The 19,612-nt window shown below is 42.8% G+C and overlaps 1 protein-coding gene across 1 annotated transcript in view; it reads right to left on the minus strand.

The window, feature by feature from the left end:
- LOC119230040 (cadherin-22) overlaps window positions 1-17,476 on the minus strand; it is a 115,174-nt gene extending 97,698 nt beyond the window's left edge. The window contains exons 1-2 of the mRNA XM_037490988.2: window positions 17,382-17,476; window positions 4,950-5,034 (exon numbers count right to left, since the gene is read on the minus strand). The gene's annotated coding sequence lies outside the window, so the exon portion shown is untranslated. The remainder of the gene's footprint in view (window positions 1-4,949; window positions 5,035-17,381) is intronic.
- Between the last annotated feature and the right edge of the window lie 2,136 nt (window positions 17,477-19,612).

The following is a 19,612-nucleotide window of genomic DNA, read 5'->3' on the forward strand; positions in this document are numbered from 1 at the left end:
TGTGGTTATGCCGCGTCCATGCTTTTCACCGATTCCATTAAATCACTCTATGCACCAAAAAAAGCCGGTAATGACTTGTTACATCGAGGCACAAGTTATCAAAGGGAAGTTTATCCAAGGGGTGTTTACGAGTACAGCACAGAATGAATTTCAAAGAAGATGGCCTCTCTTATGATTTACAGACTGTTTTCTTCAGCCAATGAGACAGATATCGCGCGGATATGTTTGCCATTGTGCACAAACAAGCTTAATGAGATGACGGTTTGCAAAATAGTTGTGAAGGCAAGACTTGCTGTGATCACATCAAGGGAGCCATGAAGGTGATGTTAACTCGTGCAAATGCTGGCACACAGCAATCGATCCCTTGCTGGGTATTTAGTGCTCGGCTTCAATTCAACGTCCCCTTCTGGCTTTGGGGATGAATGGAGCTTTACTGCTAACTCTCTTGCATAGCAATGACACAAAAGGGGACACCAGGGAGGTCTTGCTGATTTCCCTTACATCATTCTAGCATCCACTGAAGGCTTGCTGATCCTTCAGTATGGTCACTGAAACTTATAATATATTTAAAACCTCTCACACCATTTAGAGAATGTTTCCTTATTTACTGACTGCAGCTTTTTTTTTTACAGGTCTGACTGAGGATGAGATTTCGAACTTGGACTAAGGTGAGAAAACATTAAACTTAAATCGGTACATGTGCTGGTAGGATGAATTCATCATTACAGTATAGCAAAGCGAGACTACAATATCAAAACGATTTTTCCCGATCACTTAATGAGTCGCAGTTAATTAACCCCATTAACCCTAACCCTAACACTTAAGTTCATCAGCAGCCAGCAAAACAAGTTTTGAACTCCAAGCGCCATCCGTATGTAGAAGAACACAGTAGAAGCAGCAGTTTTGACAAAGGGACGAAAGGCAGAATAAGCAAACCGAAGCGAAGACGACCGACCCCTGCAGCAGGTAAAGCAGAGTAAGAGGAGGGGCCGTTCCCTTCCTTTGTGATCCGACCCTCGCCGTCATCCCCGCCGCGGCCCTCCACCTTCGCCGCCCCCCCCCCCCCACCCACCTTCACCCGAGCCTGGCATTTCCCAAGGGGCGTTAGACTCACTGGCCCTGTTTGATTTAGGCAGGTCGGGTGTCAGTGTTCGCTACAAGCCCACGGTGAACCATGAATAATGGATCCGCCACGGGTCTGAGTCCCCCCCCCCCCCCCCGGGACTCCCAGCTGCCCCCTTCCCCTCACTCTGGCAGTGACTGGAATAGTCAATGTCCCATTAACAACCGATGATTCATAAAGGCTGTCACTGCCAGTGTACGAGATATGCCCAAATGTTCAAGGTATTTTGCAGGTGGAAGAAAAATAACGGAGCGATGCACTGTGCTTATGTGATTGTGTTTGTTGACAAAAGAATGAAGACAAATATTTGAAATGTTGTTGAAGGATGCAAATGATAAAACTTTGTTCTCTCTCATGTTTCACATCTGGGCCACTGGGCTTCACAGACTAATCAAACGGAAATACAAACATTTGGTGTTCTATTTTACCGAGTATGTTATTAATAATATTGGCTGTAGATGTCTTTTTGCCGTTTGCATGAAGGATTTAAAGGTGTCCAGCTTCTGTTATTCAGGTCCTTAGAATGCAGAGTCCCGACTCCCTGCAGCTTGTTTACATGATAGTTTGTTGGAACTGTTATTCAAAGTCTTGTCGTTTGGTAAGTGCATCTTTGAGTTTTATTCACAATGGAGGGTTTCATCTGCACAAATGAAAGGATGTAATTTAAAGTGTTACTCACATCTCCTTATGCAATAGGGGGGAAAAAGCATGTTGCCATGCTACAGCCGTCTTAGACATGTCAAACAGCAGAAAGAATTGCTGAAGGTTTATGTGTACAAGAATAAAAATACCATAAAGTTGTAAATTCTTTTTTACTTAAAATACAGGATATAGTATGTGTGAGTCTGTGTAGGTCTAACAATATTTTAGAAACCAAGTCAAATGGTGAAATTCCTTGTATGTGTAACATACCGTTCAGTTTGATTCAGTACAGTGCTTTGAAATTAAAAAGCTGCAGGCGTGATATTTGACGAAACACTGTAAACAACTTCTCTGCCGTAAAAACACATTAAATACATAAAATACATGAATACGCTTGTCAAAAATGTAAAGCTCCATATCCAAGCACTGTTGAGATGTGGGCATGTAAATGCCACAATTATAATTACGCTGAAATCACTTCGCTAACACGTTCAACCTTCATTGACATGAAGGTTTCGGATGGTTGGAAACGGCTGCAGATGCAGTCTCCTGCAGGTCAACTCCCCCCTGTCCTTTCACCTCAACTCCCCTCCCATCTTTTCATTGGTTTGCTTTCACATGTTTAAAACCCAACCAGAACGAACTAGGACACGGGTCCTCGATCACACTAAACACATATATTTTCCCTATTTCCATAATGTTAAGATGAATTAACATTTTTTCATCTTTAGTATGCACTTGGTTTTGCAGAATCGTGCCGCCCAGGCAGCTAGGATACAAGAGGAAAAAAAGGTATCATTATGGCGAAGCACGTTCCTTCAAAAACACACATACACAAAGGAGCAGGTCGCAGAGCCCAGCTTATTATCAGCATTATTAAAATGACCCCACATTACTCTGGAGTTCTATCATGCTAGTAATTGTGAGCATATTAAAATGACTATCGGGTGAATGCATTATTTAGACAAAAAAAAATAGTCGCTGTGGACACAAAAACCTTTCAGGCATCACAAAGACCCAAAGCACTGACACTCTGTTTCACAGATTTAGAAGTAAATGTTTTCACAAACCAACACTAAAAAATACAGAGTGGAGAATCCATTACTAAGACTCTACTTTGAGCCTGCGATGCCACATAATCCCCCTTAAGTGAGGGGCTAGGAGGGCAAAAACGACCTGTCAGTCAAATCTCCTCCCCACTCGTACCGGGGAACAGGAAGCGTTTGGGGATAATTGGCCTTTTTTGGTTGTTACGAAGAAAGCAAAAGCTGCGAAACATCATGGATTGCTGAGCAGTACTAGCGCTAGTTGATGGTAATTGGCAAAACCATAATAAAGGGTCAATTCAGACAAATAGGCTCTTAAAGTCAGAGAATCAAATGAAATCAAGAGGGGGGATATTACTACTAATTTCAGACGAGCGTTTTAACAAAATGAAAAGGTTTTTCCTCATATTTTCTAACCGTAACTACCTGTATAAAGCTGATGGAGGGGAACAGCAGGTGCGAGCTAAAAACCAACACATGCATGGAGAAAATATTTCCTCTAATGAAATCCACAACTTGATGTGCATTTTAGTGCTTTAGTTATGAATGGCAAACAGCACCGTTTGACAGGGAAATGCTTTGTCCAATCAGCAGGGCCAGGAGTTAAGACGCCAATGGCACGAGATTCAGCAGGAATATGTGTTAGCCAGATGCGAACACGCGTTCAACATGTTATGCAAATAAATCCCACCTAGATATTACAGCACTTTTGCCCAAATTCGTGAACAATCTGCTTTATGGACTGCACACTGAAACGTAGAAAATACTCGATGGACACAGACCTCTTTATTGTCTGGCTGAGAAATTGATTGGCTAGGTGCAAAATTAGCTTCTGTAAGATAATGGCGCTGGCTAAACTAAAACCTGCCATGAGAAATAAAAGCAAGACAATGAATGTCTAAGTGCCAAATGTTCTTATCAATACAAGCTAAAAGAGCTACAGGCATAATTGCCCGGTTTATCAGTTCTATTACAGGCCTTGCAGAGGCATCAAGCGAGGGCAATAAATACCCAGGTACTGTGGCATTACTGTGCAATATCCCATCTTACTTGATAGATCTCTAACAAACAGCGCATCCCTCAGGAAAAAAGAATAACCCGATCTATTTCGTTGCCTCCTTGATTGCGAAGTCTTCTTTAAAGCAACCAGCAGGAAGGCCTGATACATGCTGCTGTCAGAATCCTAATTTACACCTCACAGCTATTTAAGGTCAGTTTCACTGTAATATCCAACATTCTTGTGTTATAAATTACAGGTATTTATCTACACTTGGGAGTGATAAAATCGCTTCATTAATTAAACGGATTGTGATTTATTTCGAGTCTGCGGCTCACTGTGTTATATTGGATTATAATATGAATATAGGCAACGTTGCTCAATTGAAATGAAACATTTTACAAAACGATAAGTAACAGAAGAAAAAAGATTACTGATATTAATTACTGAATATTTGCCAGCATGTCGATCCAATTGGCAAAACTAACACCTTTGGATTTAGAGATATGGCCAATAAAAACTATTAAAGGGGTTTTATTTTCTTTACAACAACATTTCTCTGCCAGCAAACAAGAAGTCGAAACTATCCAAACTGTTCCAGTGTAATGTGGAAACAACAAAGAACACACCATGCAGCTCCCAGAGGACACCATGCCTACTTTCTGCTGATAAGAGATAAAGCGGGCCAATACACAGAGGGCTGTCATAGCATCCCCTGAATAATATGGAATCGCGTTTCATTTCAAGTGTACTTATTTTCACGTTTCTTACTTTACATTTAAACTTACTTAGCGATCCACTGCTTTCCTTTGTCCTTCAATCAGCTGGTTTGTGGCTGCAGCCACCTTCTGTCCAGCTGTTGGTTACCACTGATCGCAAATGTGCTTGATAAGCTAACGTTAGCTGGCTTCATTTTAACCAAGTTGTGCAAACTCTTATTCGACAATATATATTTTTCGACAGGCCATCGTTGTTTTCACACAAATGATATGATGCAATGAGGCTCACTTGACCCAAGCAAAGGCGCGACAGTCGTGGAAGTACATTCTGCAACCTGAGTTTGCGCGGGACACGCGTCGCCAATGTTTAATGGAAGGACCCGTCCTGCTGCACGCACTTGGCGTCATTTGAACGGTGGTACCTGGCAACGCCCGTCTGCAGCGTTTGGTTGTCAAACCGATCCCGTGACCCTGTGCCGGCTCAGCTCTGCGGTCGGCTCCGGCACGCTGAAAAAAGGGAAACACAGTAAAGCCATCGGTGCCTGACCGAGGGAGTCCGCAATTTTCCACAATGCCCCCCATCACTTTAGGCTCTATCTGACGCGCGCTCTCTCTTTGATGCTTACAAACACACACACACACACACAGAGAGAAGTTAAACGAGCCTGAGTCCAACCGGCTCGAGGCCTGCAGATCTACTCACTCGGTCGCCCAACCTTACGTGATATAAATAAGTATAGTGTTGTTTATATATGTGAATGTTATCCTTGTTTTCAACACAGAAACCATAGAACTGAGAGGCTTTTTGCATTTAGAAGAAAACATCAGTAGTGTGGCCCGGCAACTTGGTCCTGACAAGGACCCTCGATTCTGGTGCAATTTGTAAAACATTGCCGAGGACGAACTGATTTTGACATTGAGTGGTGTTTCAGAACTGAATTACTAGTTACCGGGAGAAAATGGCTTTGAAACCGAGAGCTTAGTGATGGAGAGGAGATGATAAAGTGAAGAGGACCACGACGCCCGCGATTAATATAATTTGCTGGCAATCCGGGTTTTCGCAGTTTTTTCCCCAATCACGGACGAAGCTTGGAGCCAAAGCGGTGCTGCGAACTGGGGCGGCTTCAAAATCCCTTAGCTCAGAAGTATTGTTATGTCTCTGGGGTATTATCTTACAAAGCCCATTATGCTGCGGAAACAAAGAGGAGACACAGGCCCAGAACTGTAACTCCAGTGTGGAAGCTACACAGAGACACATGCGCGCCAAGCGGGTTTAATCTTCACAAAGATATGTATCATCGGTACAAATCCCAGCGTGTCCCAGGATTACGGAGACGCGCGCATGTAGCTGTGCGCCATTTGAGGAAAAAAAACAAAAAAAAAACGATGCGACGTCTTCATATCGGGAAAAATCTCTGAGACAGATAACGCAAGTGCAGCAAATTCAGCAATGTGTAAACAATGCATTAAAGACGCCCCAACTCCTACGGCCCAAAAGCCATCGAAGCCTGTAATTTCTTGTGGATGTTGGGTGAATTAAGCCGGTGGAGGCCTAATCGCTGGTGCTGTCGGAGGCATATGTACTCGCTCATTTGGGTCGCGTGCGTGGTGTCCCATCATTTTGCTCAATGAGCCCTTTATGTCGCAGCGTAAGCACATGCGCCGCGCCCTGCGATTGCCCAACCCGCCGCCGCTGTTATGCAATTAAGATTTAACTGCCGGTCGCTGGCACCGCTCGCTCGTTTCGTTTTTTTTCTGTTTTTTTCGACACCCGGTTCAAAAAGGCGAGGACGACTTGGCGGCTTGTTGCAGATAACTGGTGCTATCAAATGACCTAGTCAAAAAAAAAAAAAACAATTGAATTAGAAGGCGCTGAATGCGGAGCAAAACTAACTACTGAGGCTGTGTCTCTCCCAGTAGGGGAGTAGATCTCTGCTCAGAACGACACCCCCACAGCAACTGCTCAGAGGTACATTTCAAATCAGACTGCCGTGAATCTCCACTCAAAAGCGCGACTTATCTATGTTTTAAGAGGCTCGTCAGCATGCGAAAAGAGCCTCGGCTCACTGGAGAGGGGAACTTCTCCACACCGTCTGGGCCGATCGGCTTCGGAGACCTCGCTAACTTCGTTGTGTGAGCCTCAGAGGGAGATTTAAGGTTTTTGTAGGATTGCAAACGTGGGAAGGAACGTATTGTTGTTGGTGCCATGCAGCACAAACTGAGACGGACACTCGTGGTCTTTCCCTCCTCTCGCGGTTGCTTTTATAGCGTCTAAGGATTGAAGTACAATTGGGGTTAATTTTTTTGTCTTAAATGTTTTTTTTGCTTTTCCTGTTTACACTCATACTATTTAATTGTATATGGGGTTTTTTTAAAGGAGATTTTTAAACAAGGTAAGGTCAGAATAAGAACAGAAAAGTAAAAAAGCAATTTGAGTAGCAAGAGCTGATGTTGTTTGCACATCTGAGTGTTATTCTGCACATTAAAATGTTCTGAGATGTAACGAGAAATTAAGGTTCCTTAACTTACTTTTTTTCCCTAAGCAAGTACTTACGGGGAAATTAGGAATATATTAAACATTCAAAAGAACCTTGCAAAAATAAAACATTATCCTTCATCTCCTATTTTCTCTTCCATCACCTCGCTTACTCCCTCATTTCTTCTGCAACCTTTCCATTAAACTAACAGGATTGTTCAGTTCACTGGTTTCTCGACAGTCCATTTCCTTTTTTTCATGCCCTCTTATACTTAAAAAAACATATTGCACCACACTTTGTCTCCTCTTCGTAAATACCTCCCTGTACAACGGGGATTCATTATCTACAGATTCAGAAGTAAATGTAATACTACACATGACCACAAGATATCTTTCATATTCAACTGCAAATTGTGTACTTTTTTTTGGTGAGAGGAATGTTAACTAGGGAAGGAGGATAGCAGTTGACTTCATCGCCATTTAATCCAGCATTTAACACAATATATTGATGTTAGCAGAAGTAAAAGCAGCATGTTCTCAATTTAATGGCCTGTAACAGGACCCTAACTGTGATTCAGATTTCCAGAACAAACGCTCTAGAGCACTTTCATAGAAAAGTGTACACTTATGCTGAATTAATCAGATAGAGACCATATCTGATGAGTTTATTCTATGCCACTTTATCAACATGAATATTCCATCGTAATAAATGCTTATTTATTATTCCACTCGCATGTTTTGGGGGATCTCCTTTGAGATGATAATGTTCATGATTAAGAGAATAGCACATTTTGTTCTTCACTCTTCAGATATTAAAGAACACTTGGCAGCATAATAAACGACACAGATGATTTACAACATCAGATATACGACTTTATTTGATGAGATGGTGTGACTTCGTATGCAAATTCTTCAAGTTTAAGCCAGTTTGCATTCAAATAATTTGTCATTTGTACCAGCTCCTCCTGTATTAACTGCTAATGATTGAACCATCACAAATGTCTACATAAATTTATGTCTACATAAATTTGTCTACATAAATTTAGAAAACACTAATTAGTTTAACTCGATGTGCTTAATATGCATACACATATATGGAAACTGGTAATGGTTGCAGTTGTGTAAACAGTTTATCTTAAAATTCTCTGTGAAGGGCGTGTTTACTTTGTCCGGGGGGGGGGGGCATGGCTGCAAGTACATACCAAAAAAAAGCGTGTAAGACTATGCATTTTTAGTTGGAGATGCAAGAAGGAGTAACAGCTGCACTGCTTACGCGGAAGAAGAAGTGATGGGCCAGGCGCTTCCACCAGAGCTTAAATTGGACAGTGGAATAAACCTTAATAAGTCATCGCCGTGACTCCACATGGCACCTCTGTAGCCATTAAACAGACAAATGATGGTCTAGGAGCAGAGTTGAAGCTCTTAGAAATTTTACAGCTTGTTGCAAAAGACCAAAAGAACCAAGAGAACGAAGCACAAACAACCTCCATCCATCTGTTTTTCCATCCAGGTTATACCCACGTAGTATACCCAAGCATGCATTAGGCCGACAAAACAGAAAAAAACACGCATACCTTCCTCCAACTACCCTGGATGTCTTTGGACAGTGAAAACAAAATAGAGCAATGGTAGGAAACCCACAAAGGGAGACATGAACTGCACAACTAAAGAAAAATAACCAAACGGAACAACAGATACAGACTGAGGTAAAATCCTTTGTCTCTGTGTCTCTAATTATATGTGTTATCTATAGTCATTCTTTGGGTTTTGCACTTCATTTCACACCGCGATAGACACTCAGAGGAAGTGCAGGCGAAGCAGCAGAGTGAAAAGTCAGGAGGAGGTTGGAGTGGTTGTGTGGGGAAAAAACAAACAGATGACTTTCACCCAGGGGACCCCTGTCTGAGTCAAGTGTAAAATCAAATTGATGTATTCATGTTGACTACTTCAAGTCGACTACATCAAGTTTCTATTTGTGAGGTAATGAGCAATATTATAACAGCAAAAAGAGATTTGCAATGAATAGATATAGTGGAGTAGCAGCTACTTGAGCAGAGAATGACGTTGCCAATACAAGTACAATATTGCTCTGTAGCTTCCCTCCGTGTCGTTGCAGAAGCAGGATGATGTTTGTTGCTGTTAATGTTGTATAACGCCCCGTAGGGAGCCATTCTGAAGTAACAAGATACACACGGCAGTCTGTATCGAGAACCATTTACTCATATACGTAACTTTATTTAGTGTACCAAGCGCTAAAATAATTACACATTACATACTTCAGCAGTTTGTCCAGAATGGAAAAAAAAAAAAAACAGATTTGCATTTTGGGATGCCACTGTAACCCGTCGCTCTGCCACTAAATCCGACGCACTGGCCCTTAAACCCAAACCATTATTTTCCCCTTAAAACCAGTCGTATGAATCAACACAGTTAACCACAGGCTTTTAACTGCAACGGTGCGTCTGCATGTAATGAATGAGTAGAAAATGAGGACGACCTTAGTGAACAACACTTAAAAAAAAGGTGAAATGACATGACATTGTACGTTAAATGTAATCAAGTTTAAAAAGATCTACGAAGCCAGATGAGACGGAGAAAGACAACAAAGAGAGTGAAACAAAGAATACAGAGGCTGACACCGTGCACCCTGTTGTCATAGAGAAGGTAACTATGGACACAATTTACAAATATAGGACTATTGAGTATTTAAACTTGGAGCGCGTGACGGAATCGAGGCACAACTAATGTACACCAATATCCAATTACGATGCCCTGAATGCAAAGACTGCCAAAATGTTCCACACTCCACATCGATTCCCATTCATTTTATTCAATTTTGGTGACATTTCAGCAAGCTCATGCAGCATTGATCTGTCACATCACTCCAGAAAGCAAAAGTTCACAGTACAATTAGAGCATTGAGATACTATTAAATGAGTGATTTGCAGTTTAATACCGGTTTCTCATTGTCTGCTTCTAAGGGAGCCACGAGAAATACGTCAAAGCTTTTTCTCACCTTATTGGGGAATATTATTAAATATTATTGAATTCTGGTCAGTTGTGTAGATCATGCCTTTCCTATTGAAAGCAAACAACGAGATATAACTCTGAACTGAAGGCATTGTTGTCCAGCACAAACAGCCAAATTGATGGATTCCTGACCGTAACCTCTGATGTAGTGTGATAACTCAAGCCGGCTGACCCCAGTCCCAAAGGCGTCTATAAACGTTCACAAAGGCACATCGATGGCCTTGGAGATGTGTACGTATGCCTTCGAAATGAGAAATCCGTATTTTTCTTTTTAAAGCAAAGTTAGTTTTGAGGTACCAAATGGTTGGGCAATGCAACGCTAAAGTTCCTAAATCTTTACCCAAGACGGAAATGTTTTCACGAGGGAAGAAACTTTTGAATCTTTGGCCACGGAGGCGCGCTGTATTGCTCTAAGTGTGTGTGATGTATTTGTTTACGCACACGCACAAATCTGTAATCTGAAATGTTGTTGCGAGTGTGTGCTTTTCTTTTTAGCTTGCGAGAGCATCCTTTGCCCAGCAAGAGCTAATGCTGGCGATCCCAAGAGTGTTTTCTCGATACATAATTCAGCAAAAACATGAAAACAGTTACAATTTTGCTCCTTTTTGGTGTTTGTGTATGTTTGCTTGTGGGTGGCAGCGAGTGGAAAGATCATCAAGGACTATCTCATGAAACCATCCCATGTTTTCAGAACTGAACTAAAACTACATTTCATCATCCGTCTCTTTCCCAAAGAGGAAAATTTAAATTCACTATTAAACATGTAATTCTTGTTTCATACTTTATAAGAGTTTTGGTTTTATGACTGATTGCGATTTGCCCCAACTGCTCAGAATCAATTTAACAACAATAATTTAAGGGTGTCTTTTCTATTATTATTCTTTAAGGCGGCAACGTTGGCATCACATTGGTAGAGGACTTAGTTTTTTCAAGGGGCTGTAACCAGAGTTACAACTTTAACCGGACTGCCCCTTACAACACATCCCTCCCAGATACCATGATAGTATCATACATTATTACACTGCAAGAGTTTGTTTAATAATTTAACTACATATGAGTTGTAGATCATGCAAACACCTTTTATAATGATAAAAATACAATTTTGCTACAAAGCAGAGTAAACTGGCATCCTGTGCAGCCTATGAAGCTATTGGTATGTACAATTTATATTACAACTGGTTCATGTGAAACGATACAATAATATAAGAAATTCGAACAAAATATATTTTACTCTACATCAATATTTTGAATTCTGTGAATGGCTGAGTGGACTCCACTCTATTATATTTTTGTATTTGTCACATTTGAGACACTTCTGAGAAGCCACACAAAGAAAATATGATTATGTTATTGCAATCAGTCCCATGTTACACAGAAAACCTCATTACACTAGAACTATTCATTAGCCACAAGATTAAAGTCCTGCCAGAGTGAAATGAGAGTGCGAAAGAGCCGGAGCGATGGAAAGAGACGCAGGAAGACAAAGACAAAGAGAAGTATCCAGAGCCTGAATAAGCTGCTCTGGAGGAGCAAACTGTCTGTTGCTAGGCTGCATTACAAGACACTGAGTGAAAAGCTTTCCAGTGTAATTATTACAAAATCCAGGACTGACTTTATGCTTATTCACCCGTTGTCTTATGCGTTTATTCCAACTCAGGGTCACAAGATGCTGCAGCATGTCCCGGCCTAGAGTGTACAAAAAGGCTGGAAAATGCCCCTGACGAGAAACCAGTTCGAGTGGACTAACGCGCATAAACCCTCACATACACATCTGTGGACACTCTGTCATCGGAAATCAGCCTAACACGCATGAGTTTGAACCATGGCAGGTAACTGGGGCAGCCGGGAGGAATCCCAGGAGTGTTGATTCCACTTGCTCTTTGCACCGCTTTTAAACGCTGAGCCAAAATGCTGCATGTTGAACAGTTGCTCAAATGGGGGAGATACAATAAACAAATGCTTAATTATACTCAGCATTCATTCATGCAATTTCATTTTCAAACATGAAGGTGAAATATCCAGTTGTCTACCACTTTATCTTCTGAAAGTAATTCAGCCTTAGAATTGATGAAGCATATTAACTGAAATTCATCTCGATTAATGGCGATTAATGAATGTTGTTACCATGTTGTTTTTAATGAATAGTTGTCTTCAAAAGACTAAATCTTAAGAATAATAATCACTTCAGAAAGCGTGTATTTGACACTGTTTTTTAATTGTTAATTTTAATATTATTTTAAACAGAAAACTTCACACATTTTATCCTCTTGGAGGCAGAACCGTGTGGAACATGCAAACTAGTGACTCTTCCTGCTTCCACTTTGCTTTTCAACTCTTCATTTAACGGCTGTGAGTGCCAACAATCTCTCAACATTTAGCAGGAGGTTTTCAAACCACAGTCTTTTAGGGACAAAGTGCTGGTAACGTTAGATGTTGAGATGGAAGTAGCCTAGCAGCTAGCTTAGCCTAGCAGCTAGCTTCGGCTAGCAGTGGATCCGTATGCCATTCGGTCCCCTTCTGTTTGACACGTGGAGTAATTCCTCTGCACACATCCGCTGTCTGTCGTGCCTGTTTTATTTTATTTCCAAGGCACAAAGCTTTCTCCATCTTGAGACGGCAGCTAGTGGCCGTTCCGTTTCCGTGGTTTCTTCCGGAATTAAACAAACCTACGTTAACTACGTTAAAATATCTCGTTGCATTGATCTCGGCCACATTCATCGCAGAGATGAATGCGTTTTTGTTGACAGCCCTGATATTAACTCATGGATTACTTCAATAGTGAAGTGTTGCGTGGGTTAGTTTGGCGAGTCATTGAGAGAGAGCGGTCTCCACTATTATGAAAGTACTTGAGTCACCGTGTCTGTCTTTGAAAGTGACGGCACATCATACAATTCAGGGACACTCATTGTTGATGAGCATCTTTAGCTTGTAAAAATGTCACCTCATTCAGCCGGTAGATAATCGGATATAAGACAAGATTGGAAAAAAACATGAGCTTTCCCTGTCAAACTGTATGAAACTGCTATTTACAGGCAACAAAACAGAGGTTAAAATGAGCTACTCTTGAGCGTCGATGATTAACTTATTAAAATCTTCCTCTCGCACTGTGTTCAATGCATAAAGATGGGGAGAGCAAACAACAAAATACAATAAAAACGTCCTCTTCCTCTCGTCACCTCTCAACTTTTGTTCATATTAAAATTACAAACAAAGAAATCCCCTTGTGTCTCAAAACAACTGTGTGCATGCGAGTGTGGAGCAGGAATGTGTGTGCGTGTGTGTGTGTGTGTGACTCACATCAAATATCTCACCCTAAAAGCGTTGATGACTCTCCCTACCTCGGCAGCTTTCATCCCTCCAAAGCCGACAGTGGTGCAGAAATACACCAGCGCATGTGAGCATCTGCCAGTGAGGTTACGCCAGACTCTGAGGAAGAGTCTTTGTGAACCATGACATCCAGGTGAACAACTGCCTGTTTACAAAGCAGTTGTTCTTCCCACTCCAGTGCAAGAGGCACAGACCTCCAACGGCAGACCAGCTACAGAAGGCAGATTGACTACGTGGAATCCATCACCGCAGAATGGAATCCTGCCTCCAGGAAATCATGCACATTAGGTGGTGAGACAGCGAAACAAACAGCAGCACAGCGTGAACAGAGAAGTGTCTTTCTTCAACCATCAGCGGAGAACAGTACAACAAGTGCAACGTGTTCCAGATGGCTTAGCAGGTCTTGTTATCCTGAGCCGTGTGAATCGCAGCAACAGTTAAAAGGAGACAAAAGAGCGCGGTTTCACATAAAGTTCACATGTCTATTTTTCCTTGGATATTTGTGATGCTGAAAGGAGCCGTTCTTAGCAACCAAAGTACTTTGATTTGTTGAATTCACTGTAGATTGAAAGCAGATATCTCCTTTAGATTACATGTCATTTAGCTGATGCTTTTTATCCCAAGTGACTTACATTGCATTATAACCCACGCCTTTAGCTTCAAAGGCAAAAAGAGAATTGAATTGAAAAATGAATTCTTTCTGTGGTGCGGCCCGGCACCAGATGGCCCACGGACCGGTAGCGGTCCGCAGCCCGGTGGTTGGGAACCCCTGCTCTAACACGGATGCAATAATAACAAGATCAGTAGAGTGTTATGTTTCATCACAAGAAAAAAAAGCATAACTGAGTCACACCAAAGCCTCCGATCCTCTAAAATTGTTTGTTCAAAGTGTTTCCTGTAATCTTTTCCTTGAAAACCCCCACCGTGTAGCCTGTCCACAGCCCTCAGCTCTCTGTCACCTCCTACCTGGCTGTTCCATCACAGAGCTCAAGAGTTAATATGGTTGATTCACTCTCTGCCCTGAGGGGGTAATGAAGTGACTAAGGGCTGACCGTCCCTGACCGGCGACCAGACAGCAGGTGAGAGCAGTCAGGAGTGTGCCTGTGAAAAAGTGTGTGTGTGTGTGTGTGTGTGTGTTCGAGAGAGAGAGAGGGAGTGTGAGAGTGTGTGTACTGGCTGAGAATGAACTGGGCACCTAACCACAGGTCCAGATCAATTAGTTGGCCTAATCGGTCCCCTCTGTCAGCCATAAACATTCCCTGGTTTATCCCTTTATCTGTCATCTTTACTGCCACAGCACTACCATCTATCAGCCTCTCCTCCCTCTCTCCCTTCTCTCACTCTCTCCCTCCCCTTCTTTTTTTTTCTCGCTCTCTCTCCCTTTGTCTGGTCTTCCTTCACGCGCCGCATTTAGGCTCCGGCTTGGTAAACGCTAATCAATGTCTCACAACGGTGGACTGCTTCATCTAAATGATTTTTCCAGGAGGCTTGTGTATATGAGAGAGAAAGAGAGAGAGAGAGAGAAAGAGAGAGAGAGAGAGAGAGACAGAGAGAGAGTTTCAACTGTATGGACACATATCTGTATTTTAAAAAAAGTTTTGTAAGCATCTATTTTTGTATCTCTATGATTTATCTGCGTCTGTGTGTGTGTGTGTGTGTGTGTGTGTGTGTTTGTTGGGAATGTGTGAAAACGCCTGCCTGGAATTGGGACCGGATCCAGGAGCTCACAGTAATGCATTCACTTTTGGTACATAAATCACAATCAGCTCATTCTGCCATCTGGGTTACTGCTACATGGCCCTTGTAATGTACACCCAGGTTGGACCACCGGCTGAATAACTGAGGCTAGGATACCAAGCGTATATACGTGGCTGTAATGGGCAGTAAGGCGGTAAACACATTCTTTTTTCTTTTTTTCCTTTCCTCGCAGGGAACATGTTTGCACAGCATGTTTCCTCAGCACCCTGAATAATGTAAAAAAATAAATTTATAGTAGTTTATTCTGGTAGTGTTTGGACAGTATGTGCTTACTTATTTTGACTTAACAAAATAAATGGCAATGCACTATGAGATATACATTTCACATGTATTTGTGTAATACAACAATACAACAAGAGATGATGGAAGTACACTCCTAAACCTCCCTAAAGTATTCTACATACATTTTTTTCTCCAGTTATGTACCTCACCTGACCCTGTGTTTGTAGAAGAGATTCCTGTACGGAGCAACACCTAATTGGAAACTCACAGCAATTCTTCGGTTACGGGGACAAAGGGCATTCGTCTCACTTTCACAGACGCCAATTAGCTTGTGATAAGTGATAAACTGAGGAACAGGGGGGGGGGGGGGGGGTCTCACAAACAAACAGCTCCCTGTTAACACACACACATATACGTGTCCATGTCTGCACAGACAACCACGGTCAAGAACGCCGACACGTGGACACTCGAGCATCCGAGCCAAGGTCACTCACTGATAAGCAGTTGTTGGAGAATGGGCTGCATTTCTTTCGGGGGTGTATGCCCGCAGACAAAATAATATTCTGTTGGGACGGAATGAATTTGATCAATGTGATGGATTTATGGCAGCGAAGCGTCTTTGAAATTACAGGAAGCAAAATGACAGCACAATTAAGCTTTTTGTCTGAGGAGCTAGCATCCGCCTGCCCCATCGCTGACTGGCTCATGAGTTTAACAAATTACATAAAAGTAAATTTAAATGTCGTGTCTACAATTAGTCTGGGCAGTTGGTCTGAAATAAATTGAAAGCAACAAATCACAGTGAAAGGTTTAGGATTGAGAAGGAGAGCGGCATAAATCAAAGACACTAACAGTAAAGCACGTGCCACAAAATTTGGATCATGTCCAGAAAAATATCTTAAACAAACAGCATATAAATATAATTCGATTTTATTTTGGATTAGATCCACATGTAGATTAAACATGTTTAAAATACAAAACGTATTTGAGCTACAAAATTGATCAAATCACATGAATTTGATTTGAAGAAAGAAACAAAAACCGACCGTTATTTTTGTAACTCTTGTCTGTAACTTTTTAATCCACAGCCACTGTGTGAAGGATTATCACAAAGCCGGATGAGCACGAATCCAACATATTGTTTCCCGATGAAAAGAAACTATTTAGATGGCAGTGTATGCTTGGAAGTCTGCATTCATCCATCCAACAGCCGGGCTTTTTAGCGCACGGTGGCACACGTCCAACTTTCCCAAACGCATCCAGTTGGCGCATCAAGTGGCCGCAGTCCTCGGAAACGCGTTCCAAATTGCGCGAGACGCGTGCCGTCATTCTCCTCCCCTTTTAAATTCATTCCACGCGAGTCTGCGGCGACAATTAGAATGCCCGGCCTATTTATTTCCCCCCCCTTTGGTTACAGAGGAAAACAGGAGTGTTGAAATTGTTCAAAGGCGCCACATGCAATCGATGCGCACACAACCCTACCGTGGAGATTCCCCCCTGACACATTTTACACAATACATGCAACGTTACGCGAGTACCAGAGCAGACATTTCCCGGCTCGTGTCACCAGTCGGAAACCATTTCCTACTTCGCAGAAACCGGAAAATCATCAGTGGCCCCGTTTACTGGTCTTTAAAACCATTCGATGTGACCATCGGGGCGCAGTTGTCGTTACCGGCTACACTCACCCTCCTTTAATGGCGTTACAAGTAGCAACAAGTTAGGCGGCGATGTTCAGGCTTCAAGCGGAGATGGGGAAAAAAAGGTTCCAAAAGGGAAATGCAGAAAAAAGGGGCACCTCTTAAGACAGATCCGCGCACGCATACGCACACACACACACACACGCCAAGTGCCCTGTGAATGCATTCAGGCAATTTCCCTTTTCTGTGCACGGATAAAGTCTTAACAGTGCGAAAAGCTTTCCGCAAGTCCGGCGGAGTTTTACGTTACGAGACCAAGCCACGGCGCCGGGAACTTTCCAATTAAATAAAAAAATTAAATAAAAGCACCCCTTTTGCTATCGTGCGGCAGGAACAAATACCTTGTGCCTTGACAAGTTGCGGCGGGATGGATGCAGGGACGGCCACTCAACTCGCCGCTTCCTCCCGGAATTAAAAAAAAGGTGTACGATCCCCTATTAGAAAACCCCAGCAGGGACAGACACTGTGCGCGCCCTCGTCTAGCACCTCCGCGCTGCGCACCGAAGAGTCTCCGCGCCGACAAGCGCAGCGAGATGGACGTTTCCGAAGCCGCTCTCCGAACGGCGTGGTGTGGAAAGCCCCTGGTGGTGATGGAAGGAACCTACAGATGAAGAGGTGGAGGGACAGAGAGAGGGAGACAGAGAGGGAGAGAGACAGAGAGAGAGAGAGGGAGAGAGAGAGAGAGAGAGAGGATCATTGGAGCCACCAATGGAAAAGAAAAAAAAGTAATAGAGAAGCATTTGGTTAGGAGCTGGCTACTTCGGCACGTCCTCCGGATTGATGTGGGACTTCAACAGGGACTAGACTTGGGTTTTTGGCACGAACGTTGTAATGACATTCAACCGACTGAAAGGGACGGATGCGTTTGTGTATTCAGCACAGGCTTTTAAATCAGGTTTTAAACTTGCATTTCCTCTTTGCCATTATTTTACTTCTCAGTGAAGTCTTTAGAAAAAGGGCTTTTGTACGTAAATACATCCTACTCATTTGTTTTTGCCATTAAAATAAGTCATATTTTCGAGGCAACTCAATGTGCCAAAGGCCTTCAAAAGACCATAAGGTAATAGAAGGTCCAACCAAAAGTCACTGGTAGAGTGCAAGGTACGGTGGCCGAGAAGGTTCAGACAAATACAAAAGCAACAACACAACCGCAAACGCCACAACACAACACGAACGCCGCAACACGAAAATACAAAAGCCACATCACAACCGCAAATGCCACTACGCAACACGAACGCCGCAACGCAACGCGAAAGCGAAAACGGAAGTAGCTGCCCACGGGAGCGAGCGTATTTTGGAGGAACGGAGCTGGAGGATGCCAGATCGTTTAAGAAGTAAGTGAAACATGATTCCTTACTTTAACTGTAGCCGCAAGGAATCATGTTTCACTTACTTCTTAAACGATCTGGCATCCTCCAGCTCCGGTGTTACGTGCCGACTGGGTTTTTGAACCTACTGGTTTGGCTACGCGTGCGTGTTTGTTTTGCCCCGACAGCGGCAGATGTTGTCTGCCTCGGTCACCTGATCCGTCACACAGTCGCAAACATATTTCTGAAAATGTTCAAAATGTATCCCATATCCAATGCAGCGGTTATGATTGTATAAGTGAGCACTACATCACTGCTACGTATAAAGAAATAAATAAAAGAACATACGTTTATTAAAAGATCGCCACAACCTGGATTCGAACTCGCAGTCGAGCAAAATAGCAAAACTTTATAAGACGGCGGCGCTACGCCGTCGGCCAACCGAGCTGTCAAATGCCGCTACTGATTTCACTACTTATCATGAAATTGCAAATCGTCAGTGGCAAGAACATCTTTTGGTTCAGGGTGAGCCAAGACAACTGGTTTTTGGTGGCGTAGCGTGAAATACATAGTTCTGTCAGGTTTTCTAGCACATTGCCCAAGTAGGATTACTCTCTTAATAACATCTAAACGCGTAGCCAAACCAGTAGGTTCAAAAACCAGTAGGCACGTAACAACGGAGCTGGAAGATGCCAGATTGTTTAAGAAGTAAGTGAAACATGATTCCTTGCGGCTACAGTTAAAGTAAGGAATCATGTATCACTTACTTCTTGAACGATCTGCCATCCTCCAGCTCCGTTCCTCCAAAATACGCTCGCTCCCGTGGGCGTTCCTCCAAAATACGCTCGCTCCCGTGGGCAGCTACTTCCGTTTTCGCTTTCGCGTTGCGGCGTTCGTGTTGCGTTGTGGCATTTGCGGTTGTGATGTGGCTTTTGTATTTTCGTGTTGCGGCGTTCGTGTTGTGTTGTGGCATTTGCAGTTGTGATGTGCCTTTTGTATTTTGTGTTGTGGCGTTCGTGTTGCGTTGTGGCATTTGCGGTTGTGTTGTTGCTTTTGTATTTGTCTGAACCTTCTCGGCCACCGTAGCAAGGACTTAAATAACTGCAGTATAATGGACTGCGGTGAAGTCCAGAGGTGGTATGCAGATGATTTTTGAAAGTTGAAAAGGATGCCTTCTTGTCTGAAGCGTGGATCCCCAGTAACGTGGTGTGCGTGTCTTAGCAATACGAAGTGTGGATGAGAGATAAGAGCGGGACAGGGAGACC

Source organism: Pungitius pungitius, chromosome 8 (genome assembly GCF_949316345.1).
Source record: "Pungitius pungitius chromosome 8, fPunPun2.1, whole genome shotgun sequence".
Classification (NCBI taxonomy): Eukaryota; Metazoa; Chordata; class Actinopteri; order Perciformes; family Gasterosteidae; genus Pungitius; species Pungitius pungitius.